Source organism: Pleurodeles waltl, chromosome 4_1, assembly GCF_031143425.1.
Source record: "Pleurodeles waltl isolate 20211129_DDA chromosome 4_1, aPleWal1.hap1.20221129, whole genome shotgun sequence".
NCBI classification, from domain to species: domain Eukaryota; kingdom Metazoa; phylum Chordata; class Amphibia; order Caudata; family Salamandridae; genus Pleurodeles; species Pleurodeles waltl.
The window spans coordinates 322,252,632-322,280,390 of NC_090442.1; the positions used below are offsets into that span (position 1 = coordinate 322,252,632).

Here is a 27,759-nt window from a genome sequence, read left to right on the forward strand (position 1 = left end):
CTCACATTTACATTTCAAAGGGTAGTGACCAGAGCCCACACAAAGGGTCTGATTACCCCCCATTGACAGTCTGGAGCGGAGGCTGAGCTAAAAGGGGACCTGTGCACCTCACAGAAATCCTATGCAGTCCTCCCCCGCATTCAAGGAGCTTTCTAGTATGAGTAATAGGTCTCTTGACCTACTAAGACAGTACACTATTGGACTAAGAAGAAACTCTGCTGGAGTAAATGCTGCTGCACCAGAAGGATTGACATTTTGTTGTGGCTGACTGCTCCCAGTAACTGCTGCCTTGCGTTACTGAGTTGCCCTGCTGCCTGCTGACCTCTGCTGTGTAACGCAAACCTCCAACCAACTCCAGAGTGACTCCAGGGGCTGGTTAGCTAGCCCCTGTTCCATCAGAGGCCCCAGGAGCATCGAGTACCTCACCACAAGAAGACCTGTCTCCCTGCCAGCGTTCACAGTGCTGCTCGAGTGTCTAGGACGGAGCGCCTTTGGAGTGTGGTATCAGAGACCCACGGGGTTTCAACATGTGCCCTGGCCAAGTAACAGAGGTGTTTTGGGACTCAGGCATCATCTTAAGGGGAGGAACAAGGTCAAGCCTTCCCTGCAAGGAACACTTAGACACAGCCACATCATCAAGTGAGCTGAGCACGTCACATGAGGTTCTATGCATTGCTCACTCCCCCAGCCCTGCCTGCAGCTGTGAAGCGTAACTGCCTCACTGCAATGCTGACTCCATGTGGAAGGGAGACCCGCCAACTCTGCTTTCCTCTGCCTGCACCCAAGTATTGTCACAGCCCCAGCCCATCTTGCTTCTAAACTGCAGGAGCAGTGGACCTAAGCGGTCGCAGATTGATTACCCAGTGCTCTTTGCCAATGGGGTGAACGGTTACCACATTTCACCTAGTACGCCCACACAGCGAAGCTCTACATAAATCCTCTACAACATGCCAACTTGGATGAACATGAATTCGCTGTGCAGCTCCTGTCATGACTGTAAAAAGATGCTAACATGAGTCCCACGCAATCGGAGATACGGGTTTGTTCCTTTCTTTTGTGCATCAATAACCTCATCACTGTGGGAACATATTACAAACTTGTATTTCTTGCCTTCACCTAATATTATTTTGACCAAATCTATCCCACAGTATAACTCCTAAGTTATTTATTGAATCTTTTAGTCATTTTTGTCTTATGCACACTGCCTAAAAAAGATCACTATTTTCTTAACCTTGTGTGGAGCCTGTTTATGGTGTTCTATTGCGTTGCTGTGAGTGTGTTGAACAAATACTTTACACATCGCCTCTGAGATAGGCCTGACTGCTTGAGCCGCGCTGGCAAAAGGGTGAACAGGAGTTATCTTTACTGTGTGACTCTCTTACTCTGACTAGAGTGAGGTTCCGTACTTGGACAGGTGTCTCCTTTGCCAAGGCAGAGGAGAGTCACCCCACTGCTTTGTGTGGTGCAGAAAAAGGAAAATTAAAATGAGAATAACACAATGTTATTATTGTTTTGTTTTTCCTCTGGAACCAGGTTAGGGTGGGGCAGGGCTGGACTGAGCTGGGCTGGAGGAGGGCTGGAAAAGGAGTGGAGTGCACCATAAATGTGCATGACCATTTGGCTGGCTGTGTTGTGCCGGCCAGACAGTCAGGCACACTTAGCATTTCTCCACCTGGCTGTATGGAAAAGCCGGCAGGAGAACATGCACAGGCTCCCACTCCCTGTCTGAGAGCTGAACCAGGCTACTTGGGCCAATCACAATGCTGCTGTCATGCTGGTGACAGCAGTGTTGTGATTGGCTTAGGGGATTTTGGAAGCCTGTGTGCTTCTGCGCTGCTGGGAGTCAGGGAAGAGAAGAGGGTAAAGGAGAGACGGAACCGTCTCACCTGGTGGGAAAAGTAAGAGTTTTTTTTTTCAAATCTATTTATCTTTTTATGCCCTCGCCACTCCCATTGAATAGCAGCCACCACTGGTGCAAACTACTGCCAACTAGAGACCTCCATATCTAACATTTAGCAAACTCTTTACCACTAGCGGGTGTTTCTTTGGATTGAGGGTCAGGAACATGAACTTCAAAAAGAACAAAATAGTCATGTCAGGGGACCCAAAAATTACATCTAGCAGGTTTCCCCGATTTTTGGGCAATACCAGAGACTAGTTGTGGTAGACCGAGATCAGTCAACTGATTCTCCCGTTAAGGATGTGGCCATGTTTTGTGACTCAATTGCCAAAACATTAAAATCCCCAAGAACTAGAAAAAGCAGAGTAACTTACTACTAGAGGGCTTAAAACTCAGCAAAAGACTGTCCAGATATGGACCAGGAAGGAGGAGTTATAAGTAACGTACCCCACAGAGGGCAGGTGGGGAAAAACTGAATCCAAAAACGTATTAATTCTGCCTGTGGGAAAAGGTCAGCTTTTGTCCAACGAACCATCAAATTATATCTATTTCAAGTAGGAACATAGATCAGCATCTTCTTTCCTTCTACCTGAAATTACTGTCATTAGAATAAAAGCTATTTTTACATAGACCAACGTACCTTTATTATTGCTCAAAATCATGCTACAGAAATATTAACAGCGAGTCAAGGTTTTTGCAAGCAAAATGCGGAGAAGTGTGGCACAATGGTCAGAGCGGCAGGCTCCGATGCAGAGATCTGGCCCGGGACCTGGGTTCAATTCCAACCTTGGTGGGTCTTGGGCAAATTCCCTTGGACCAGGTAGTTCTCGCCTCAGTGCCTAATCTAATTGTTGGGTCCCACTTTGGGCAATAGCTTGCTTAATCTCCACAGCAGTCCTCACAGCGCTTCGATGCCTGACTTCACCCTGGGGCTGTCCAGGAGTGGGTGCCTCATAGGGAAAAGCTAGGTGGGGTTCCACAGTGGTATGTGTACAGTACCTTGGACCCTAACGGGTGAGTAGTGCGCTATACAAGTGAAAACATTTTTACAGTTTAAAATGCACTTGTAATTAGCCCCTCACTGTTAATTATAGAAAGAAAACAGTTTGATGAATTTCTTTAAAATAAATAAGGTCATATTAACAAGCAGGGCACTGCTAACTGGATACATGTTATTAGAGGATGTGATGTCCCATTTTGCAGCATTAACTACGGAATACCATACCTGCTAAGTATAGAAGGTGCAGAGGGATACAGCTAAACTCCTCTGCAAAGCCTTCTCACCCCCCCCCCCCACCAATGCTATGCATTTGTTTTGGCTACTTTGGGTGGTTCAAACTTAGGCCCCTGTAACTTTTTGTCCACATAAGCTATCCATGCCAAATCTGCATCCTTTTTACCAACATCCCTGGGATTCTAAAGGTACCCAGGTTTTGTGGGTTTCCCTTGGGAGAACCGAGAAATTAGCCAAAATACAGCTAAATTATGTTTTTGGGGAAAAATGGGAAAAAGTGCTACAGAAGATAGTGTCTTGGTTTTTTCCCTGCAAATGGCATAAATGAAGGGGTTGCAGTGCTGAAATTACCAGCTTCCCAGCTTTCAGGAACAGGTAGACTTGAACAAGAGAACCACGTTTTTAACACAGTTTTGGTATTTTAATAGAACATACTCATTATTCATATTTTTTGTGCTTTCAACCTCTTACCTGTTAGTGACAGAAATGGGTATGAAACCAATGCTGGATCCCAGAAAGTTATACATTTCTGAAGAATAGACAAAATTACGAATTTATCAAGGAGTAATTTGTGTAGATCCTTAAAGGTTTTCCTATAGAAGGTAACATTTGAAATTTAAAAGAAATATAGAAATCAAGTTAAAAAAAGCAGATATTTGTGTTTAAGTTTTCATCTGTACCTTTTTCTAATATGGCAGATTTTCTAAGCAATATAGGGGGTTATTCTAACTTTGGAGGAGTGTTAATCCGTCCCAAAAGTGACGGTAAAGTGACGGATATACCACCAGCCGTATTACGAGTTCCATAGGATATAATGGACTCGTAATACGGCTGGTGGTAAATCCGTCACTTTTCCGTCACTTTTGAGACGGATTAACACCTCCTCCAAAGTTAGAATAACCCCCATAGTGTTACAAACGCTAGATGCTTCTGTTTGTAGGGATACATAAGGCTTGTAGGTTCACCAAGAACCCAAGCTGCCCAGAGCCAATAACTGAGCTGCACCTTGCAATGGTTTTTCCTTGTGTACTGGGTATACAGCAATTCATTTGGTGAAATATAAAGATTGAAAAATAGGTATCAAGGAAGCCTATGTATTTCCGAAATGTGCACTAGAAATGTGGTTTAGGAGCAGTGGATATTTGCACATCGCTGAATTTGGGGATACCCATAGAAGCCTGTGAATTAAAAGGCATTTCTCAAAATGACTTCTTTTTTCCACACTGTCTTACATCTGGAAGGCACAAATACAGAGAAAGACAATTGGTAATAACATCTGTTCTGCTACTCTGTGTTCCCCAAGTCTCCCACTAAAAATGATACTTCACTTGTGTGCTCAGGCCTAGTGTCCATGACAGAAATTTGCATGTACTGTTTTAAACAGAACACTAGCCCTGTGACTGGTTAGCTGAGCCCAGGGCACAATCAGAGGTGGTAAACACCAGTATCAGTTAGAAATGGGGGCAAAAAGTGAGGGGGCTTATACAATCAGCCCAGTTTTTTCACACCTTGGAACACAGATCTCTGAATACCAATCTACAAAGTGATCATGGACAGGCCGAATCTTAAAAAGATGGTCAAAATCAGGGTGATCTTGTGGCAATGCTAAAGCACTATCAGCAAAATGCAGCATTCACAGCAGAAGCAAATACCATCAAGGGACTAGTAGGCTAATATGAAGACAGCAATGGCTTCCTTATCAATCACATCAGAAAAGTTAATCCCAAGAACTTCATCAACTCTAGAGTGGGACTTAAGTCTGCCACTGTTGTCCCTCAAAAACTGTTCAGCATACAAATTCGTCTGCTCATAAATCTCATCCAAAAATAAATTGTCCATAAACAACTGAAAGAAATTTATAGCCAAATCATTATTCACTCCACACACAGCAACACCAGCAAAGACAGGCAATGCCAGCTGCACCATGTTTGGGACAACCCAGAGCTCAGCTCTTCCAATGGGAAGCCTTGGAGCCCCATGCTGCAGTCCAGAAGCCTCTTTCGACACATCAGTGTTCTCCTCTAAAAGAGGCACTTCCTCTACACTGTGAGTGGCTTCAACATTAGATGATTCCTCTCGGACAGAAAATTCACTGCCAGAATCCTGCACTTCCCCCTCTGTCTCAGAGTCAGTCTCATAATCATGGTTAGAGGAAGATTCAAAAAGAATTAAAACAACCTGCTGATCAGCCATCTTGCGGCTAGCCATCATCTTTACTAATAAAAGTGACTTGAAAAATAAGTCAACAACAACCAACAATGTTTAAAATAAGTAGTAAACAAAGTGTGACTTTTGTCACAAACAGGAATATACTCAAAAAACCATATCACTTACTTACCAGAGATGGCTAGACTCACCAGCACCTACTCTTCTCAGACACAGCAAGCATCAATGATATCCAACTATAAAGAAAACAGACTTACTCACAAGACAACACAACACACATCATGCACAAATGCAAGGAGAATTTCACTTGCAATAAAAAAACATGCTGCTATTATTACTCCATTTACAAAAAACACATTCATGCAGGGAAATGATACCCATTTAGAGTAATTAGTACAAGAAATGTGTTCTTGTCTAACATATGCAACTACACGATCTACTAGTGACGAAGCCACATGCAGGAATCACAGCAAAGGAAATCAAAAGCTTTGCACTAGAATAAAAAAGAAGAAATGAAACATTACAATCATAAACTCAAATTATAATAAAAAATACAGTTAACATTATAAAACACTTAGGGCCTTATTACGAGTTTGGCAGAGGGCATTACTCCATCACAAACGTGACCGATATCCAGCCCACCATATTACAATTTCCATTATATCCTATGGAACTTGTAATATTCGTAATGAGGTCCTATGTCACTACCCAAATGCCAGGCCACATAAACTCCCATTCAAGAGCTTGTCCACAGACACCGCCAGCCGCACCCAAGATATACACAAAAACTTTCCCCAATATACAGTGGTTTTCTGCCCCCCTTGGGGGCATATGAGCTGAAAAGTATGGCCATTCTGCCAACAAGGGTGTTAGAAATGGGGTCTTTGGTTGGCAGTCAGGTTACCCTCTTTCCAAGCAAGGAACCTCACTCTAGTCAGGGTAAATCACACACAATCCAAATTATCCTGTGCCCATCCTCTGGTGGCTTGGCACTGAGCAGTCAGGCTTAACTTAGAAGGCAATGTGTGAAGTATTTGTGCAATAAATCATACAATACCACCATATAGCACCACAAAAATACACCACACGTTGTTTAGAAACATACATAATATTTATCTGGTTAAATGCAGGTCAAAAACGATCAAAGATGCAATAAGTAAATGTAGAGATATCACTGAAAAGTGATATAAAGTGTCTTAAGTCCTTTAAAAGTAAACAAAGTCTCTTCAAAGCACTAAGTACCTGGTTTGCGTGAAAAATCTCTGCAAAAAGCCACAGAGGGGGAGAAGCGTGGAAACAAAGGGGTGTGCGACGATTTTTCACGCTGCACATGGCGATGCGTCATTTAGTTTCCATGCAGGGACAGATGTGCGTCGATTTCCGGTGCTTGGTCATGGATCCTCTTCAGGTTGAGGGGTTTTCAGACGCCCCAGGGACGGTGTGTGGATTTCTTGTTCTGGCAGGACGAAGTCACAGGAGCTGCGTCGATCCGGTGGGTGTTGCGTTGAATTTTCTACCACACAGAAGGTGCTGCATTGATTCCTCTCTGAAAGTCGGGCTGCGTCATTCCGGCTTGGATATGCATTGATCCAGTGGGCCGTGCGTCAAATTTCCAGTCTCTACACTGGCGCTGCGCCGATCTTCTCATTGCAAAGTCGGGCTGCGTCATTCTGGTTCTGTGTGCGGTGAAATGTTCACCACGTTGCAGGCTGCGCATCGTTTCTGGCACGCTGTGCGTCGAATTTCACCTCACAAGGAGTCCTTCTTGAAGAGATTATGTTTTTTGGTCCTGAGACTTCAGGGAACAGGAGGCAAGCTCTATCCAAGCCCTTGGAGAGCACTTCTTCACCTCAGCCAGAGAGCAGCAAGGCAGCAGGGCAACAGCAAGGCAGCAGTCCTGCACAGAAAGCAGTCAGGTTAGTCCTTTGGGCAGCCAGGCATTTCTTCTTGGAAGGATGCAGGTTCTGGTTACAAGTTTCTTCTCCAGGAAGTGTCTGAGTTGGTAGGGGCAGAGACCCTGTTTATATACCCAAATGTGCCTTTGAAGCGGGGGAGACTTCAAAGAGTGGCTAAGAAATGCACCAGGTCCCCTTTCAGTTCAATCCTGTCTGCCAGGGTTCCAATAGGGGGTGTGGCAGTCCTTTTTTGTGAGAGGAGGCCCTCCACCCTCCCAGCCCAGGAAGACCCATTCAAAATGCAGATGTATGCAAGTGAGGCTGAGTATCCTGTGTTTGGAGTGTGTCTAAGTGAATGCACAAGGAGCTGTCAACTAAATCCAACCAGACGTGGATTGTAAGGCACAGACAGATTTAAGTGCAGAGAAATGCTCACTGTCTGAAAGTGGCATTTCTAAAACAGTAATATTAAATCCAACTTCACCAGTCAGCAGGATTTTATATCACGATTCTGGCCATACTAAATATGACCTCCCTACTCCTTTCAGATCAGCAGCTACTACTCAAACAATGTATGAGGGCAGCCCCAATGTTAGCCTATGAAGGCAGCAGGCCTCACAGCAGTGTAAAAATGAATTTAGGAGTTTTACACAACCAGGACGTGTAAACTACATAGGTACATGTCCTACCTTTTGTCTACACAGCACCCTGGCCTATGGGTTACCTAGGGCATACCTTAGGGGTGTCTTATATGTAGAAAAAGGGGAGTTTTAGGCTTGCCAAGTACTTTTAAATGCCAATTCAAATTGGCAGTGAAACTGCACACACAGGCCTTGCAATGGCTGGCCTGAGACAAGCTTAAGGGGATACTTAAGTGGGTGGCACAATCAGTGCTGCAAGCCCGCTAGAAGCATTTAATCTACAGGCCCTGGGCACACATAGTGCCCTCTACTAGGGGTTTATAAGGTAAATAATCCAATTGGGTATGATCCAATGTTACCATGTTTAAAGGGAGAGAGCATATGCACTTTAGCACTGGCTAGTGGTGGTAAAGTGCGCAGAGTCTTAAAACCAGCAAAAGGGAGGCAGGCAAAAAGTTAGGGGTGACCACCCTAAGGCTGTCAGGTCTAACAAAGGAGGACAGACAAAATGGCCAAAAGCAAAGAAAAACGTGTATCCCTCCCAATTGCGACAACCCTTAATATAATGAAAATCCTTGGTACTAGTGATTTTTCTGCCCCCTCCCCTCCGGTCAGATGGTCCTCCAAATAGTGCGATCTGCATCTAATTTCAAACAATAGTATCCCCCATAGGGGCGACCCTTGCCCAAGGGGCCACCCCCAAACATAATATAAACACATTGCTAGTGGGTTTTCTGCCACCCTGGGGGCAGATGGGCCTCCAAGTAGGGCTGATCGCCCCCTGGGGGCCAGAAAATGGCCAAATGTGTTTTAAAACAATATCATTCCCCATAAGGGAGGACCTTTGCCCAAGGGACCATCTCTATACATATTCAAAAGCAACTCTGGTGCTAGGGATTTTCTGCCCTCTTGGAGGCAGATGGACCTAAAACAAAAGTCAGAAAACCACCAAAAGTAATTAAGAAAAATGTATGCTCCATACGGATGACCCTTGCCCCAGGGGCCACTCCCAAACATAATCTAAAATAATTCCTCACACTAGTGGGTTTTCTGCCCCCCTAGGGGAAGATGGGCATCTAGATAGGGCTGATCTGCCCCCCGTTGGGGAAGAAAATGTCCAAACCAATGCCCTTTTGTTTTAGAGCGGCTCTTGCCTAAGGTACCACTTGAATAATAATACAAAAAAATCTCTGGAGCCAGTAGTGGCATTCCTTCTGCACAATTACAACTCCATGCGAGATCACGCAGCAGAAATGCCCTGCAGAGAGACATCCAGGGAGAGGTAAACCACTTTCCTCTCTCTGATGCCTCTTTGCATGGTGGAATCCCACAGGGGGAGCACCAGGAATTCACCTGTGGGTGGTAGCAAGGATGGAATAGTCCCAGCCCACGGCGGCATACGCCGAAACCGTTCTGTCATCAGCATGCAAGGGGTTAAAGAGAAAGAGAGAGGGTGAACAAGTATAATATGTGGTAACCTGAGTAAGACATTTTTCAACTGATCTACCAATTTAATTCAACGTAGTGGTGCCACATTACATCAAGGAAATAGTATGATCAATGGCATTACTCATATATCTATAAATATATATATATATATATATATATATATATATATATATATATATATATATATATATATATATACATATATATATATATATATATATATGCATATATATACATATATATATATATGTGTGTGTTCTAAAACACATGAGATAAAGTTAATACTGTAAGTTACATTCATAGGTCTACAACCTAGAAAGAACTAAAAGGACGGCAAAATACATGAATTATTCTCGGACACTGGTATTTACTCAGGGTTCATTATGTCCATCTGTTTTGCACTCTGTTTGGGCCTATACAGAGCCAACAATATGCAGATCAGGCTATCATGTGCCAATAAGAACAGTCCACCCCCCCACTTCCAGGCGAGGGACCTTCCATACTGGAAACACAAGCAACTCATGTCCTGCTTTGGCCTGCTTGAGCCTCATCAGTGATGTGCAGCTCAGACCCACTTTTCGTTATATCTATTGCACTTCGCAATGATGCATCTTTACTGCTGCAGTTCCAACTGTAGATGTACAAGGTAATATTATGTCGCCAAACAAAGCAGAGTAAGCCATTGCATCGCCAAAGTCCTGTCCAATAGTTTTTGGGCATTGCTTGATATGCTGCTCCACTGTTCTTGATATAGTTATATTTGCCTGTACCAAACAGCGGTTCATATTTACATCTGTTTTTCAATCCATGAGGCATAATTTCCAGCTAAGAATTTGGTTTATGTGACAAACCTGTAACTGTTTATCCAAAATCTTAAAGAGCACACATTCCAGAAAAGATGTAGACATAAAAATGAAAAAAATAGATAAATACTAAAGTAAATAAATACCACTAAATGTCAGAGGACATAAGAGCAGAACAATAATTAAGTTAATTGTGGGTGGGGGTTTAGCATCGGATCTTCTGATAAATGTTTATTACAAGGGACAATTACCATCTTTGGCATTTAAAGATGGCCTGTAAATTTTGTCTTAGAGACAGCTTTCTTGTTGAACTAGGCTCATTCCAGACAGAAGAAATACATTGCCACTTCCCACGAGAGAAGTAGAAAATATGACAGATGGCACAGTGACATGTTATTTACAGTCCATCTTCTTGCAACCAGATTTCATTAACACATTTCCTTAAAGTGAGAGTGAATTGCAGGCAGCAATCTGTGCGTCTAATGGACCCTTAGACCTCATCCTGGCAGATAGTCAACGCCAAGAATTTGAAGAGGAAGAAAAGACTCCAAATGTAAATTCGGGTTGTGATGTACTCCTATCAATGCAACGGTGCCTCTCTGCAGTTACACTCATTGTCATAGGCCCATTTATAGGCTTAAGGGCGTGATTTAGAACTTGTCGGACAGGTTGTTGATGGATATCCCGTCTGGCAAAATCTTAATCCATTGGATGTTATGAGATTTAGATCTTGGCGGACGGGATATCCATCACCGTTATGAAGGAGTAATCTGTTTGCCAAGTTCTAAATTAGGCCCTTAGATTTTTATAGGATGATGCAGCACAATGACAAATAAACATGGTATTTCTACCTTTAGAGCTGACTCTTTTCCCCATTCCAGGTGAGATGTAGCCACAGTGCCTTGAGGCAATAACTTATAACTTCTCTTGTAGCTCTCTGTTAGGGCCCTCTCTGAACCCTCATGAGCTACTTGCCCTATATCCCATGGGGCTGGGATGTTACATTTGCCCGGAAATGCTTTTTGTAGCTTTTATTTAACTTGACTGTAGAAGTCAACAAATGTAGACTAGTGGCTACAGCAGAATATTGATCAATAGACTTAGGATCTGATTTAGAGTTTATCGGATTGGGTTACTTTTTCAGACACGTGATAGATATCCCGTCCACCGTATTACAATTTCCATGGGATATAATAGAATTGTAATACAGCGGATGGGATTTCGGTGATATTTGTAAGAGAGTAACCCTATTCACAAACTCTAAATCAGGCCCATAGTAATATTTATCCCTGTAGAACTTCTTGCCAATAAAGAAAACTTTTAAGGTGGCAAGTGGCAGGCTGGATCTAAAGAATATTTGGCGACGCAGGTGAAGTTTGGCATTATGAAAAGGAATTAAAAACCTGACTGGTGAAATTCAAATCCTATATTTTCCACAGAAATGACTAATCATACAAGGCTTTGAATGTACTGACAATAGCTTAATCAGAGGTCAGATGCAGAACCTGAAAGTACAAAATCATGATAGACTTCAGCCCATATTTATGCTTTTTGCTGTAAAACTGCGCTAACGCAGTTTTGCGGCAAAACGTTTAGCGCAGGCTCACATATTAGAAGCAGACGCTAGCCGTGTTGGGGTGGCGGAAGGGAAGGAGGTGGTTGTGCATCAGAAAATGACTCTAGCCTGGTTAGAAGCAAACAAAATGCTTTTAACCAGACTAGCACCATGTCCTGGTGCACAACCAACAAAAACATGACTCCTGTCTTTGGAAAGACAGGAGTCATGCCCACCACCCCAATGGCCAGTACAGGGGACAAGTGTCCTCTAGGCATGGCCATTGCACCCTGTGCTATGCAGGGGGCCCCAAGTTAGGGCCCCTGATGGCAAAAAAAAATACTTACCCAGACTTACCTGGGATGGGGTCCCCTATCTTCTGGTGTCCCTCCTGGGGGTGTTTTGGGGGCTTGGGGAGGGCACCTGTGGACCCATTCCATGGGTTTAACCATAGAAATGGGTCTACTGCTCCCCTAACACCTAGTCTGACCCAGGCATTAAATAATGGTGCAAAGCAAGCCCCTCCTCCCACCCATGCGTCATTTTAGCACGGGAGGATTAATATGGGGCTATGGGGATAGCACCATTTTTTAGATGGGAATACCTACCTTGCATCTCATCGACGCAAGATGTGTGCACGCATCCAAAAAATGGTGCAAACTCCTATATTTTGATGTTAGATGTGTCTAACGTCAAAATATAAATATGGAGTTAGTTTTGCGCAAATTCGGCGCAAATCAATCAATCAATCAATCATAGTATTTATAAAGCGCGCTATGTACCCGTCAGGGTTTCGAGGCGCTGAGGGGGGGGTGGGGGGGGAGCGCTGCTGGTTTAGCGGTCGAAGAGCCAGGTCTTGAGGAGCCTTCTGAATGCGAGGAGGTCCTGGGTCTGGCGAAGGGATGTGGGGAGAGAGTTCCAGGTCTTGGCGGCGAGGAAGGAGAAGGATCTGCCGCCGGATGTCTTGCGCTGGATTCGGGGTACGATGGCGAGGGCGAGGTTGGCGGATCGGAGTTGACGTGTTGGGGTGTAGAAGTGGAGTCTGGTGTTGAGGTAGGAGGGTCCGGCGTTGTGAAGTGCCATGTGAGCGTGGGTCAGGAGTTTGAAGGTGATCCTCTTGTCTACCGGGAGCCAGTGGAGTTCCTTTAGGTGAGGGGAGATGTGACTTCGGCGGGGTATGTTGAGGATCAGTCGGGCGGAGGCATTTTGGATACGTTGGAGGCGTTTGATGTCTTTGGTTGGGATGCCTGTGTAGAGTGCGTTGCCGTAGTCAAGTCTGCTGCTGACGAGGGCCTGGGTCACCGTCTTTCTGGTTTCTGTTGGAATCCACTTGAAGATTCTGCGGAGCATTCGGAGGGTGTTGAAACAGGAGGAGGAGACGGCGCTGACCTGTTTGGACATGGTGAGGGCGGAGTCCAGGATGAAGCCGAGGTTTCTTGCGTGGCTGGCAGGGGTGGGTGGGGGTCCGAGGACTGAGGGCCACCATGAGTCGTTCCAGGCCGAGGGAGTGCGTCCGAGGATGAGGACTTCCGTCTTGTCGGAGTTGAGTTTCAGGCGACTGTTGTTCATCCCATCGGCGATGGATTTTAGTCCCTCGTGGAGGTTTGTTTTGGCGGTGAGCGGGTCTTTGGTCAGGGAGAGGACGAGCTGGGTATCGTCGGCGTAGGAGATGATGCTGAGATGATGTTGGCGGGCCAGTTGAGCGAGGGGGGCCATGTAGACGTTGAACAACGTGGGGCTGAGGGAGGATCCTTGGGGGACGCCGCAGATGAGGTTGGTGGCTTTGGAGCGGAAAGGGGAGAGACGGACTCTCTGCGTTCTGTCGGAGAGGAAGGATGAGATCCAGTGGAGGGCTTTATCTTGGATGCCGGCTTCCTGGAGGCGGGTCAGTAGGGTGCGGTGGCAGACGGTGTCAAAAGCGGCTGATAGGTCGAGGAGGATGAGGGCTGAGGTTTCGCCGTTGTCCATTTGATGTCTGATGTCATCTGTGGCGGCGAGGAGGGCGGTCTCAGTGCTGTGGTTTCGTCTGAATCCGGATTGTGAGGGGTCCAGGATGGAATTGTCTTCGAGGAAGTGGGTGAGCTGAGTGTTGACGATCTTCTCGATGACTTTCGCTGGAAAAGGGAGGAGAGAGATCGGACGGAAGTTTTTGAGGTCGTTGGGGTCAGCCTTGGGTTTTTTGAGGAGGGGTTGGATTTCTGTGTGTTTCCACCTGTCCGGGAAGGTGGCAGAAGTGAAGGAGAGGTTGATGATCTTGCGGAGTTCGGGGGCGATGGTGGCGTTGGCTGAGTTGAAAACATGATGGGGGCAGGGGTCCGTGGGGGAGCCTGAGTGGATGGTGTTCATGGTTGCTATGGTTTCTGCCTCGTCCACGTGGGTCCAGGCGGTGAGGCGGCAGTCGCGTGAGGAGACGTCGGGGGTGGGGTCTGGCGGTGGACCGGTGATGAAGCTGTCGTGGATGGTGGTGATTTTCTGGTGGAAGAAGGTGGAGAGGTCGTCGCAGAGTTTCTGGGAGGGCGGGATGTCGTTGGAGTTGGCTTTCGGATTGGAGAGTTCCTTCACGATGCCGAAGAGTTCTTTGCAGTCGTGGGCGTTGTTGTTGATGCGTTCGGTGAAGTGGGCGCGCTTGGCGGTGGGGATCCGTTGGTGGTGTTCGCGGTTGGCGTTTTTGAGGGCGGCGAGGTTGTCGGGTGTGCGTTCTTGGATCCATTTCTTTTTGAGTTTCTGGCAGTTGCTTTTGGAGGTGGTGAGATCGTCTGTGAACCAGGCTGGTTTTCTCTTTCCTTGGGTGGTGGTGGGTTTCTTGAGAGGGGCAAGGGTGTTGGCGCAGTCGAGGATCCATTGATGGAGGTTGATGGCGGCTGTGCTCGGGTCGATTGCGTCGGGTGGAAGGTTGTTGACGAGGGTGCTGGTCAGTTGTTCTTGGGTGATTTTGCCCCAGCGGCGGTGGGGAGGTAGCTGGATGCGGTGTTGCTCTGTGGTTTTCTTATAGGTGAAATGGACACAGTGATGGTCAGTCCAGTGGAGTTCGGAGGTGTGGCTGAAGGAAATGTGGTTGCTAGAGGTGAAGAGGGGGTCAAGGGTGTGTCCGGCGATGTGGGTAGGTGTGTTGACTAGCTGGCGGAGACCGAGGTTGAGGAGGTTGGAGGTCAGTGACGCGGTGTTGACGTCGTTGGCATTTTCCAGATGGTAGTTCAGATCTCCCAGGAGGATGTAATCCGGGGAAGCGAGGGCGTGGGTGCTTGCAAGGTCGGCGATGGTGTCGTTGAAGGGGGGTCTTGGTCCTGGAGGGCGGTAAATGAGGGTTCCTCTGAGGGTCGTGTTGGGGTCCGTGTGGATCTGGAAGTGGAGGTGTTCGGCTATCCTGAGGGTGTCGTCCGAGTGGGTGTGGATTTTGAGGGTAGCTTTGTGAGCGATGGCTATTCCGCCGCCGATTCCGTTGGTTCGATCTCTTCTGGTGATTTTGTAGCCGTCCGGTATGGCGATGGCGATGTCCGGAGACGAGGAGTCGTTCCACCAGGTTTCGGTCAGGAAAGCCACGTCAGGAGCAGTGGTGTCGAGCAAATCCCAGAGCTCGATGGCGTGTTTTCGTGCGGAGCGGGTGTTGATGAGGATGCAGTTCAGGTGGTTGGGGTTGGATGTTTTTGTAGTTGGATTGGTCGTTCTGATGCAGGAGAAGTTGCAGGTACGGCAGGAAAAAGGTCCTTTAGTGTGCTTCGGGGATGCCCGGTAGCATTCAGTGGAGGGGGCGGGGTTGAAGGCGCGGAGTTCGTTGATCGAGTAGCGGATGCGGGGGGCGCAAGGGCCAGGGGGTGTGGCGCTGGGCGCGGTCCAGGCGCGGACGGGCGCAGACGGGCTTGCCTCTGGCGCGCCTCCGGCGCGCCAGCGGCGCGGACGCGCAGCGCCAGCCATTAAGAAGGGAGGGGGGAGGGAGGAGCAGCTGGGAGGCGGGAGGGAGCGCCAAATGGGGGCGCGAGGGGGGCGGGGCCGCAGGGAGGCAGCGGCAGGGAACGGGGAGCGCACAAGGGGCAAAACACTGAAAACGAGCAAAATACAAGCAGTTACAATAAGAAAAGCACACAATCAGAAAAACAAAATGGCACAATATACGATCGGGGAGACAGCAATCAGGGGGGCACAAAGGGGGCAGAAGCGCCGGCGGCGAGGCGCTGAAAAAAGCGAAAAAAACGAAAAACACTTACGGGACGGCGGAAAGCGGCACACGGGTCAAGTGAAGCTAGTCAGAGCCCACTAGACCCCAGGGATGAGGCGCAGGAGGATGCCTGCGGGTGGAGGAGGGCCTCGAACACGCAAACAGCAGCGTGGTCAGGGGACAGAGGCAGGAGGCAGCAGGTTGGTGCTGCGGTCGTGGGGGGCGAGCTCAGGACCTGAAACAGGTCAGAGGTCGCTCACTCGCGACGCGCAGCGCCAGCCATTAAGAAGGGAGGGGGGAGGGAGGAGCAGCTGGGAGGCGGGAGGGAGCGGCAAATGGGGGCGCGAGGGGGGCGGGGCCGCAGGGAGGCAGCGGCAGGGAACGGGGAGCGCACAAGGGGCAAAACACTGAAAACGAGCAAAATACAAGCAGTTACAATAAGAAAAGCACACAATCAGAAAAACAAAATGGCACAATATACGATCGGGGAGACAGCAATCAGGGGGGCACAAAGGGGGCAGAAGCGCCGGCGGCGAGGCGCTGAAAAAAGCGAAAAAAAAGAAAAACACTTACGGGACGGCGGAAAGCGGCACACGGGTCAAGTGAAGCTAGTCAGAGCCCACTAGACCCCAGGGATGAGGCGCAGGAGGATGCCTGCGGGTGGAGGAGGGCCTCGAACACGCAAACAGCAGCGTGGTCAGGGGACAGAGGCAGGAGGCAGCAGGTTGGTGCTGCGGTCGTGGGGGGCGAGCTCAGGACCTGAAACAGGTCAGAGGTCGCTCACTCGCGACGCGCAGCGCCAGCCATTAAGAAGGGAGGGGGGAGGGAGGAGCACCTGGGAGGCGGGAGGGAGCGGCAAATGGGGGCGCGAGGGGGGCGGGGCCGCAGGGAGGCAGCGGCAGGGAACGGGGAGCGCACAAGGGGCAAAACACTGAAAACGAGCAAAATACAAGCAGTTACAATAAGAAAAGCACACAATCAGAAAAACAAAATGGCACAATATACGATCGGGGAGACAGCAATCAGGGGGGCACAAAGGGGGCAGAAGCGACGGCGGCGAGGCGCTGAAAAAAGCGAAAAAAACGAAAAACACTTACGGGACGGCGGAAAGCGGCACACGGGTCAAGTGAAGCTAGTCAGAGCCCACTAGACCCCAGGGATGAGGCGCAGGAGGATGCCTGCGGGTGGAGGAGGGCCTCGAACACGCAAACAGCAGCGTGGTCAGGGGACAGAGGCAGGAGGCAGCAGGTTGGTGCTGCGGTCGTGGGGGGCGAGCTCAGGACCCGCAAACAGTATAAATATGCCCTTTGCTTGCCTATCCCAAGTGAAAACTAACAAGAAACGGTTCTATCAAATTAGGAGACTCTACATAACTTTAAACGGTTAGTGCATCTAGATCTTTTATTCAATATGCACTTTTTGTCTGGTTGTTGTTAGGTAATGAATTCCAACGATTGGCGAAACATTTATTGCAGCCATGTGTCTAAGGATTATAGTTAATCAGTTGAGCTGACACCCATGTACTACATGCCACAGAATAACTTAAACATTTCACCTGTACTAATGGTAAATTAGACTGTGATGCAACAATGACGCTTTCGCAAGAATTCAACATAAGCAAGGATATTTGAAGCTCAGATCTGCTGCTTGGTAACCACATATTTTTTTTAAAACACCCTTATCTGCCTTAAAGCTTCACCCCCTAGCTGCTATAAAGCATCACTGGTCTTAACTACCCTACAGCTTCACCGTCTCTACTCCTCTTAAAGTTTCACCACCCCTAACTGTCTCAAAACTTTACTGCCTCTAGCTTCCCTAAAGCTTCAGCGCCCCAGCTCTCCCTAGGCTGCATCGCCCCTAGCGACGCTAAAGCTTCAGCGCCAGGAGGTCGAAACCTGAATGTACATCAAAGGTGATTTTGACAGTTAAATATTTGCTCAGCAGACGAAAGGCATTCTTTCTTATAGTCAGTGTACATGTGTGCACGAAGAGTGCATGTGTGTGTTAATGTTACAAAAATATTGGAAAACAAAAGGCGGGAATACCGTCTATGAATAACATGTGAAAACAAACATTTCTATCTTAGTCGGCTCAGCTGGTTAAAGTCATATATTTCCTAAAAGCAATTACTCATTCCAAACCAAGGGCTTTCTAAAAATACCATAATTTCTTTTCAGATGAAAATCATGTGTCCTCATGCCACCGCCTGATGAGTAATAATAGCAATATTCAGGGCGAAGATTTATTAGCTTATAAATTATAATTTAAAAACTGTACAGCGCACTCTCACAGTATTTAGCTTGGAATGGGACTTGGCAAGGAGAATATATCCCAATGAACACCACCAGATTATAAATACCTTCTTATGAGTTTAGGGAGGTTTACATTTTATTTTAAGCGCATTCCAGGCAGAGGCATTTGTGTGAACAATATTTACAGGACCCAATCTACTGAGATTTAAACTTTAGAGAGGTTAATACTGGCTCCCTGAGCAGGTAGGAATTATAGCTGTGCATCATACATCGAAAGGTACGGAAAGGATGGTAAACAGGTAGCAACATTGTCGGTCTTTGAAAACTAAGCTTTCCTCCTAATGTACTAAAATACTTTTTATTTTTTTATTTTAGTAATTAGATTTTTCTATATAGAGTTGTCATTGTTCAAGAGCATGATTGTAGTATGGTAGTTTCACACTCACATTACTATTGCTTTGACATTGTTTGCTTTACTTTGTCTCCAAGTTTTTCATTTGTATTGATAAGATGATACCATTGATTTTACTGTATTTAGAATGTGTTCTGCATTCAACAATCATGTAGAATCTTTATTAGTTGCTAGGCGAAAAATCAGTTGGCTTTGATCCTCCAATCAAATTGCTGTTCACTGCAGTGGGTCTTTTGCTTCAGAATTATGGACAAACTTATTTGCTTACTGTTTCCTGCCGGCTGCATTGGTCTTTCAGCCTCCTTCCTGATACTACATCTTTGGTACCTGTAGTGGGGTGAGGCTGTTCCCTGACCTTCGCTTGTGTGCCGTCATCTGTTTAACCCACTGGCTGAATTCTGCCTTCACAGAGGAACTTCTACAAGTATATTCACTGCAGGTCTGTTGCGCCTTCCCCATTTAACTATATTTGGCTATTTCCCATCCTCCGGCTGTGGGAGCTCAAGTCTGCATTCTGTAGTATCTCGCTCCAACTGTGTGTGCATTGAAAGTAACGCCTGAACATGTGGGTGGTGCCATAAAGGTTCCTGGGAGACAGCATGTTTCCATTACACGCACAGCACCATCCTTGAATGGTCATTTCACTCCAGTATTTTACTTTACTTTTGTGCTTTCTGAAGTTGTGTTTTTCTTCAAAATCAAGAACTGACAAACTGCTCTTTGCTTCTGCTATTTTATCTCACCAATTTTCTCAAGATTTGCATATTTTTGGTTGACTTACAAATATATGTATATTTATTCCTGCTGTTTCTTACTCCTCCTCCTTTTCCACAGAAATCAGGAAAAAACTAAATTACATGTAAACAGTGGAGAAGAATGTTTGAAAAGTATTTATCTGCTAATTATGATCTTGACTATACTCCTCCTAGGAAATTTGCTTTACATTTTAATCTATTGGATGTTGCTGGCCAGAATATTTTTGATAATATTCCCATTGAACCTCCTCCTTCTGGCTATACTGTATGGAATGTTTACATAGAGGCTAAAGAGAGGCTTAAGAGTACAATTTCCTTAAAAAGCATGTGTGCTTTTGGAAAGACAAAGGCCCTCATTCTAACTGTGGCGGCTGGCGGTAGCCGCCCACCAGGCGGGAACCGGCATTTAGCCGCCATGCGGCCAAAAGACCGCTGCCGGCATTCCGACATTCCCGCTGGGCCTGCGGGCGCTAAGCAAGTTAGCGCCGGCCGGCCCAGCGGGAATGGGGGCCGCAACACAGGAGCCGGCTCCGAATGGAGCCGGCGGTGTTATGGCGGTGCGACGGGTGCAGTTGCACCCGTCGCGCTTTTCACTGTCTGCTAGGCAGACAGGGAAAAGCTTCATGGGGCCCAGTTAGGGGGCCCCTGCACTGCCCATGCCAGTGGCATGGGCAGTGCAGGGGCCCCCTAACTGGGCCCCAGGACACCCCTTACCGCCAGCCTCTTCCTGGCGGTGAAAACCGCCAGAAACAGGCTGGCGGTAAGGGGGTCAGAATCCCCAGGGCAGCGCTGCTTGCAACGCTGCCCTGGCGGATTCGCCCAGCCGGGGCAAAAACAGCGGGAAACCGCCGGCCCCGGTTTTCTGACCGCGGCTTTACCGCCGTGGTCAGAATGGGCTTGGAAGCACCGCCAGCCTGTTGGCGGTGCTTCCGTCATTCGTGGCCCTGGCGGTCTTGGACCGCCAGGGTCAGAATGACCCCCAAAGTCTCTTTAAGCGTAGACAAACTAGTGATGAATCAGAGGAGGGGTTAATTGCAGCCTTACAAGTGCTAGCTTTGTCTTGTGAGTTCGAGGGTTCTTGTTGATGTCTATATTAGAGACCAATTTGTGTTTGATTGTTTCTCAACAATAATGCAAGAAAGACTCCTCATCTGTAGGAATCCATCTCTTTTTGAAGTTATGACATTGCAAAAAGTATAGAGCATACAATAGTCTCTGCCCGTATAGCTGAAGAGAATATCATTGTGGCCATCAAATCTCAAAAGGAGAAAACAGTCTTTCTGTTATCACTGTGGTTCTGAAAATCCTATAGGCAATAACCCCTTGTGCCCTGCACTTGGAAAACAAAGTGTTAAATGTAGAAGAATTTGACATTTTTAAGACATTTGTAGATTTCAGGGAGGTGGGACCAACATAAGAATACACAATGTAGATATCCAAGAGGCCTCCAATGCTATCAATACTGATGTTCAAGAATGCTCTAGCAGATTCTCTAATGTGGTGCTTACTATTGACAATGAACAGGACAATGTGGGGATAGTGGGTCCTAAATGCCAAGCTGTATTTAATGACAAACCTCTTCAGCTTATGACAGACTCTGGTTCCCCTATTGCAATATTGCCAGATAGAACTTTCTATTATCTGTAGCCATCTACGTTTAAATTGCAAATCCTAGATATTTGCCCCAAAGCTTTTGGTGATAAAGACATCAAATGACTAGGTTTCTTCCATGCTAGTTTTCACATTTTAGGAGGAACTACTTGCACAACAGCTTATGTAGCTGTAAAGGGAAAGGATTTCCCTGATGTGGGTCTCTTCCTTTAGACTTGTGGAATAAACATATTTGTCTACTAGTTCCTGTCATCTGGGTTGGTCTTTCAGCCTACTTCCAAGTACTACAATGATGGAGCATTTAAAATAAACTTAAATATGTGATACAATAACAATGTTGAAATGTACAAGGTTCTAAACTAAGAAAAAGAAGGTGTGAGCAGTGTGGTTATTTGTTGAGAGGGGTGAGAACTCAACTCAAGTAATAATCACAATCCTTGTCTGTGTAAACCACAAATCTCACTAAATAACCCTGTGCTCAACCCTCTGGGAGTTTGGCAAGAAGGCAGTCAATCTCAAATTAGAGTTAAAATGTACAATTTTGAGACAGTATTCAGACAGTCATAAAGTGAAAACATCATAGAAGAAAAATTGCAAACCAATCTACAAGGAAGAGAAAATGGTATTAAGTAAAATGACACCAAAATAACAAAACTCCAATCAGTAGAAATAGAGCTACATGCAGTGGAGTAACATTAGCCCCTGCAGCCCCTGTGGTGTGGGTGGCTCCTGAGCACCAGGGGGCCCCCTCAGCCAGTACCCTCAGCCAGTCACCTGACAGCACCTGGTGGAGTCGGGAGGGAGCCCCTTGATGTACTTTGCAGAGGGTGCCCCTCAAATTTTGTTACATCACCAGTTACACGGTTTAAATTTTGAGGTGAAAAAGGTGCCAAAAGACACAAAGCACCAACAGCAGGTATCTGGTCATGCCCAACCAGGACAAAGTCACAAGTTCAGGTCTATTGTGAAGGAACACCGGCCAGACACAGGGTCCGTTTCGGACCACTGGAATTTTTACCTTCTGACTTCAGTGTAAGGTCTGCACAATTTTACTTTGTGGAGCTCGGCGTTGCTCAGTGTCATATCCAGTGAAGTTTCAAGCTCTACAGCAAGGTTTTGTGGGGCTCTGCGTCACTGGTTGTTAGATCCAGCGAAGCGTTCAGTTGAAATTTTCAAGGCGTGAGTCCACAGGGCTCTGGATCTCCTGATGTCAGATCTGGTGAAGACTTCTATTAGAAGCTGTGTGATTCTGAGATGCTCTTTGTCACTCTGCATAGGATATGGTGGAATCTTCAGTTAGGCAGGGAGTAGTGTACCCTGATACCCTTCAAGGATCCAGGACCTTGAGGACAACACTTTCAGGACACACTCCTACAGAGGCTAGCAGAAGGGACCAGGTCAGCTGGAAAACAATAAAGGCTTCTAGAAGCTTGTTGTTCCCCTCTAACTCAAACAGTAGGTCAGCCAACTAACTCTTGGAATCACTTCTGGGGTCCTGGGTTCAAGACAAGTAGGCCCAGTCTTCCTTTTTGAGACAGCATGACATCTGTCCAAATCTTCTCAGGTCCAGGAGTGTCCTGATTTGAGGTTCTGGGGAGTCACTTTTAAACCTAGCTCTAGCCGCTGGGTAGGGGACACCCCTTTGACTAACCCTAAGACCGGTTCCAACCAATTCTTCTCTTTCCACTGGGGTTCGCTGCAGCCCATATACTGACACAAAGGGCAGACAGTCCTGGGTCTGAGCTGAATCTTCCAGTGACAGGACAGACATCTTCTGTAGTCAGGAAGGGGCTGAGTAGAGCCCTCAGGCTAACATTTGAAGCTCAGGACGGTGCTGGGTACAAACCACTCAGGACATCCTGCTCAGGAGAGAAACAGCCTTCTCCACACCTAAGGCCATTTGTCTACTATCTAGGAGGAATATACATCACATCACAGGAGAGACATTAAAAGTCAGGTGACCCTGGAGACTGACTGAAAGGCACATGTAGTTTCAACAGAAGTATCACAAAAAAGGATCTTCAGAGAGATAATAGGACAAAGAGGCACCATCCACTCGAAATCAATTACAAGAAAGCCTAATATCAATCACACCAGTACTCTTTTAGATGATCACTCTGAGTAGAAACCCTACAGATTTGTTGTTGTAATAGTATTTGGCAGGAAAATGCCAACCTTTTCAATGTAGCATTTCATAATAGTAATTTAAAATATGATTTGACAATTTGATTGGATGTTGAATTACTATTAATTTGAATCTGAGCTATGGTTCTAGCTATTCCCAAACTGCTGATAGAAATGGCAGTTTTAAAACTCCACACACAGGTTACAATGCTAGGCTAGAGACATGTTTTAGAGTGCTACTTTAGAGGGTGACAAAAAGAGTGCTACAGCCCACTAGTAGTATTTCATTAACAAGCCAATGAACCAATCGGGCGTATACCATTTTAATTATGTTTAGAAGGCAGAGCACAAGCACTTTGGTTAGTAGGAGCAAAATGCACATAGTCCTAATGCCAATAAAAATGAATTCAGCTACAGAAGGCAAAAATATAGTGAAATACCACACAAAAGATGGTCATGTCCAACAGAAGGTATGTACATTTTACAACCAAGAGCAGGTTACAGCAGAGCACGACAGGTGAAGTTCCAAGCACTGATTTGTAAGTGCAGTGTTCCATGCAGTTAGCCAATGGTAGAGACTTCTATGACACTATCAGCAGTACAAAGCCATTGCGGGTATCAGTAGCTTGTGCTTAGAGAATTTCCTAGAGTCTTTCAAGATGCAACCAGTTTCAGACATAAGTGATGTTTCAAGCAATTGTTTTGCACTTAAAAAAATGTTTCATGCTTGATAACATATCTACTTTGCATCCAATTAATAATTGTTGGAGCTGCAGAAGTGTCTCCATCTGCCTTAAAGTGTTACTTTGATTTTTAGATAGAGAGAGGGGTGTTAGCTTCAGAGCTTTCAATACAACACAAGAAGATCTGTAAGTACTACAGCCTTGGAATGAAATCCATTGGAGGATAAGGATTGGAGGATTGATGTGATGTGGCCAAGGCTGTAATCTGCTTTGTGGCTGCATGTAGGACAGCTTTCAAAGGATCCTGTTTGGATAGCGGGGAGGCCTGAAAGGATGAGAGCCTGTACTCCAGTCTCAAGATTAACAATGCCTCTGTGATAGTTTTAAACTTTTCTTTAGAAATAAGAGGGATATTTAAAGTTTAACATATGTGGGACATCTGTCACAAATCGCTGGATGTCCCGTGAACCTTGTTAGGATATAATATCTGTCAATTTGTAGCAGAAGTGCAGCAGCTGCAAAACCATATAATTCTCTTAACTAAGTGGGTAAGTGTTAGCTAGTGCTGCACACTCTTCATTAATAACTAAGGGGCAGAGTTAAAGTTCAGAATAAACCCACTTCAAATTTAAAGCTGTCCACTGCCCCAGAGCAGTATGTCAGCAGTAGAGATGGGGTAGTTTCTGTCGCTGACATACTTAACTTCTCTCTGACTCTAAATTAGGCAGGCAGAACTTCACTTTGGCAGTGAGGGTACAGCGTTACCGTTGTGACGGAGCACCCTCACTGAAAAACTCTAAATCAGAACCTCAATATTTTAATCCAGGTTATGTTTGTTGTATGTTATGAAGCTAAGAGACCTGATATTTTTCATAAGCTTGAGCAAAGACTTGTTTTGTTGAGGTGAATATGACATCTTTTGTAGTATTGCTCATGAGGTCGGAGCTAATATGGTTCAGTTTTAGTTTACACCTGATCATCCAGACCAGATTTTGATTCTGAAGAATCATTAATTAAAGTTAATGAAGCTGCTGTCGTTGATCCATAAAAAAATCTGCATATCCTAGCCAAATGTAGTGAGTAAGTTGATTTAAAGTTAAATAGGATTGGGACCAGAAAAAGGTACTAGTAGGAGTTGTTTGCTAACACTATTAGGTGGCAATAAAGTAGACATCATTTGAACAATGTCCACCAGGACTTTTTAGGAGAAAGCAGTTACGGAGGTCGAGTTATCCATTGGTAACTTTTGGCTGATATATATGTCAACTGGGCAGAGACCTGCTGTGCTCTGTGCAATCTCATTATGGATCTTGTCATAAAAGATAATTAATAATGTGCAGCAATTGATCTACCGGAGAGTTGTTTTGGATGAGTCAGGCATTTTGGCATTTCTACTAATTCAAACATTGTTCTTGTCCACTTTTAATAGCTTACATTTGAAAAAATGGGTATTGTATGGATACTGTTAAAGATGTCTCCATGGTGATAGTGTTGTACAGTGTAGGTAATGAACCAAACCATGTCTACTGGACCAAGTGTGTGCTGTTCATACAGCTTATTGCCATGCAGACTACGTAGTCAGGGACCTTTCTTTAATACAGTGTGTTCCCTGTTGGTGAGCATTCTTCAGACCTGGTCCTAACATACAGTGAGAAGTTCATTCTTGTCCACTCCCCTATCATTGTGCAACAGAATGGCTCCATTGAGCTCTCATCTGTGGAAATGCCACAGTGTACTGCACCCTATCCCTTCTCCTGCTGACGGTCTTATAGAACCAAGAAAGCCATGAGAGGTGAGAACAAATGAGTGTGTTAACCTCAGCTCCCCCAACCACTGCCATACGTGCCCCAACCAGAACACTACCAGTCTAAACTCATGGGGACTAAGGTCAACAAGAGCCATAGACCATAATGGCTTCTTGACAATGCACCCCACACTTTGTGTCAAGGGCAACAGACATTACCACTATGAAAGTCGATTTATCAAGGTGCCGGGGAAGCAGACATGACATCACATACCCTTGGGGAGCCAATGTTATCCTAGAGTTGTCTACTTGTCTCACCCTTAAAAATTAAACAACCTTCTATCTGCTCACGAGGGGTTAATGTAAGGGTAAAAAGTAACATTATAGAAAGTAAATAGGACTCTCTGCCTTCTTGTGGCATAACAGTAGTAGTAAGTCCCATGGTAGGGGTAACAATGAGCAGGCCCAGGGTAGCGACCTCTACTCCAGGTTACCCTTGATTGATGTCCATATTTCTTCATTTGCCTAAAGAGCAACCTCAAAGACGTGCTGGAAAGTCCTCCTCTATGCACTACAATCCTAAGTGAAAGAGCACCCTCAAATGGCCACAAAAATTGAGTCATTTGACTGATAATGTACTCAATTACTTTTGTCTACCCTGAAAACCTTATCTCTTCTCATTAATAACTCCGAATGTAATATTAATAAGTAACCCTCACAGGTAAACGTGCCCATTTTTAAGCTAATGTGAGGACCTGATTTAGAGTTTGGTGGAGGGGTTACTCCGTAACAACAGTGATGGACATCCCGTCTGTCAAAATATACATCCCGTAGGATATGATAGGATTTACATTTGGGCAGACGGGACGTGAATCACCGTTGTGATGGAGTAATCCCTCCGCCAAAGTCTAAATCAGGCCCTTAGGCCCTCATTCTGACCTTGGCGGGCGGCGGAGGCCGCCCGCCAAAGTCCCGCCGTCAGCTTACCGTTCCGCGGTCGAAAGACCGCGGCGGTAATTCTGACTTTCCCGCTGGGCTGGCGGGCGGTCGGCTTCAGGCCGCCCGCCAGCCCAGCGGGAAAGAGGCTTCCACGATGAAGCCGGCTCGGAATCGAGCCGGCGGAGTGGAAGCTGTGCGACGGGTGCAGTTGCACCCGTCGCGTATTTCACTGTCTGCGCAGCAGACAGTGAAATACATTTAGGGGCCCTCTTACGGGGGCCCCTGCAATGCCCATGCCAGTGGCATGGGCACTGCAGGGGCCCCCAGGGGCCCCGCGACCCCCCCTACCGCCATCCGGATCCCGGCGGTCGGACCGCCGGGATCTGGATGGCGGTAGGGGGGGTCGGAATCCCCTCGGCGGCGCAGCAAGCTGCGCCGCCGTGGAGGATTCAATGGGGCGGCGGTACACTGGCGGGAGCCCGCCAGTGGTGCCGGTCCGACCGCGGCTTTACCGCCGCGGTCGGAATCCCCATTGGAGCACCGCCGGCCTGTCGGCGGTGCTCCCGCGGTCCTCCGCCCTGGCGGTCTTTGACCGCCAGGGTCAGAATGACCGCCTTAGTGTTTTAAATGAAAACAGAAGGAAAGAGGCCAAGTTTCAGCAGTTTGAAGGCTAGACATATTCTAGAGTGATACCATTGAACCTATTGCTATAAAAGTAGAAGTGAGAAAAAATCTGCTGTCAGTGGCTGTCTTTATTTCCTGCATGTCTTCAAACGTCGCAACACGATTTATCCTTCTGTTGACTATGACTCTAAACATAGACTCAGTTTACAGTATCATTAAAGCCATCTGGCTGCAAAAGTGAATGTTAAAGAGATACAAGTATCGCACACAACACTTTCGGCAATGGCACCGAGCTCTCCTGTAACAGTGATAAATAGTCACTTCTATACCCACAGGCAGGGTTCAGACATGAGCTGTCTGCATAGAATAGCACCAGGTGCATATTGTACGCAGGCTGAACAGTGACCAGCGAGGTATTTTGAGATCGCCTGTCTGCGCATGAGAGGCCGCCTTTTGAAACAGTAGCTGTTGTTTGTACAGCACAGTCCCAACGTAGTCTCATTAAACGAAACAAATGCACAACCACTTCGAATTTCATCAATACGTCCTACATCTATGGAGACTATTAATCAGAAGAATACAAACAAATTGAGTCAAATCCAAATCGCGATCCTTTCTTGACTTTGCCAAGTGTTACTTGGTTTTGCAGTCACCAATCTTCCCTGTAGAGATTAAACAACACACTTTCCACTGATTTTTTTTTGTCAATGCTATTTTGCACCTTATTGGTTTTAAGCGCTCAAAACGTACATTAGGCATGATTTGTATGTTATAATATTAGCAAAAACATTGTCTGACAGAAATATTATGCCCTACATA

At 46.3% G+C, this 27,759-nt stretch overlaps 1 protein-coding gene across 4 annotated transcripts in view; it reads left to right on the forward strand.

Annotated features, from left to right (window-relative positions):
* LOC138287725 (potassium voltage-gated channel subfamily A member 2-like) overlaps positions 1–27,759 on the forward strand; it is a 449,173-nt gene that overhangs the window by 295,425 nt on the left and 125,989 nt on the right. Inside the window, exon 4 of one of the 4 annotated variants that reach the window (XM_069228434.1) lies at positions 18,759–18,899. The exons of the other annotated variants lie outside the window; for them this stretch is intronic. The gene's annotated coding sequence lies outside the window, so the exon portion shown is untranslated. The remainder of the gene's footprint in view (positions 1–18,758; positions 18,900–27,759) is intronic. 4 annotated transcript variants of the gene reach the window in all.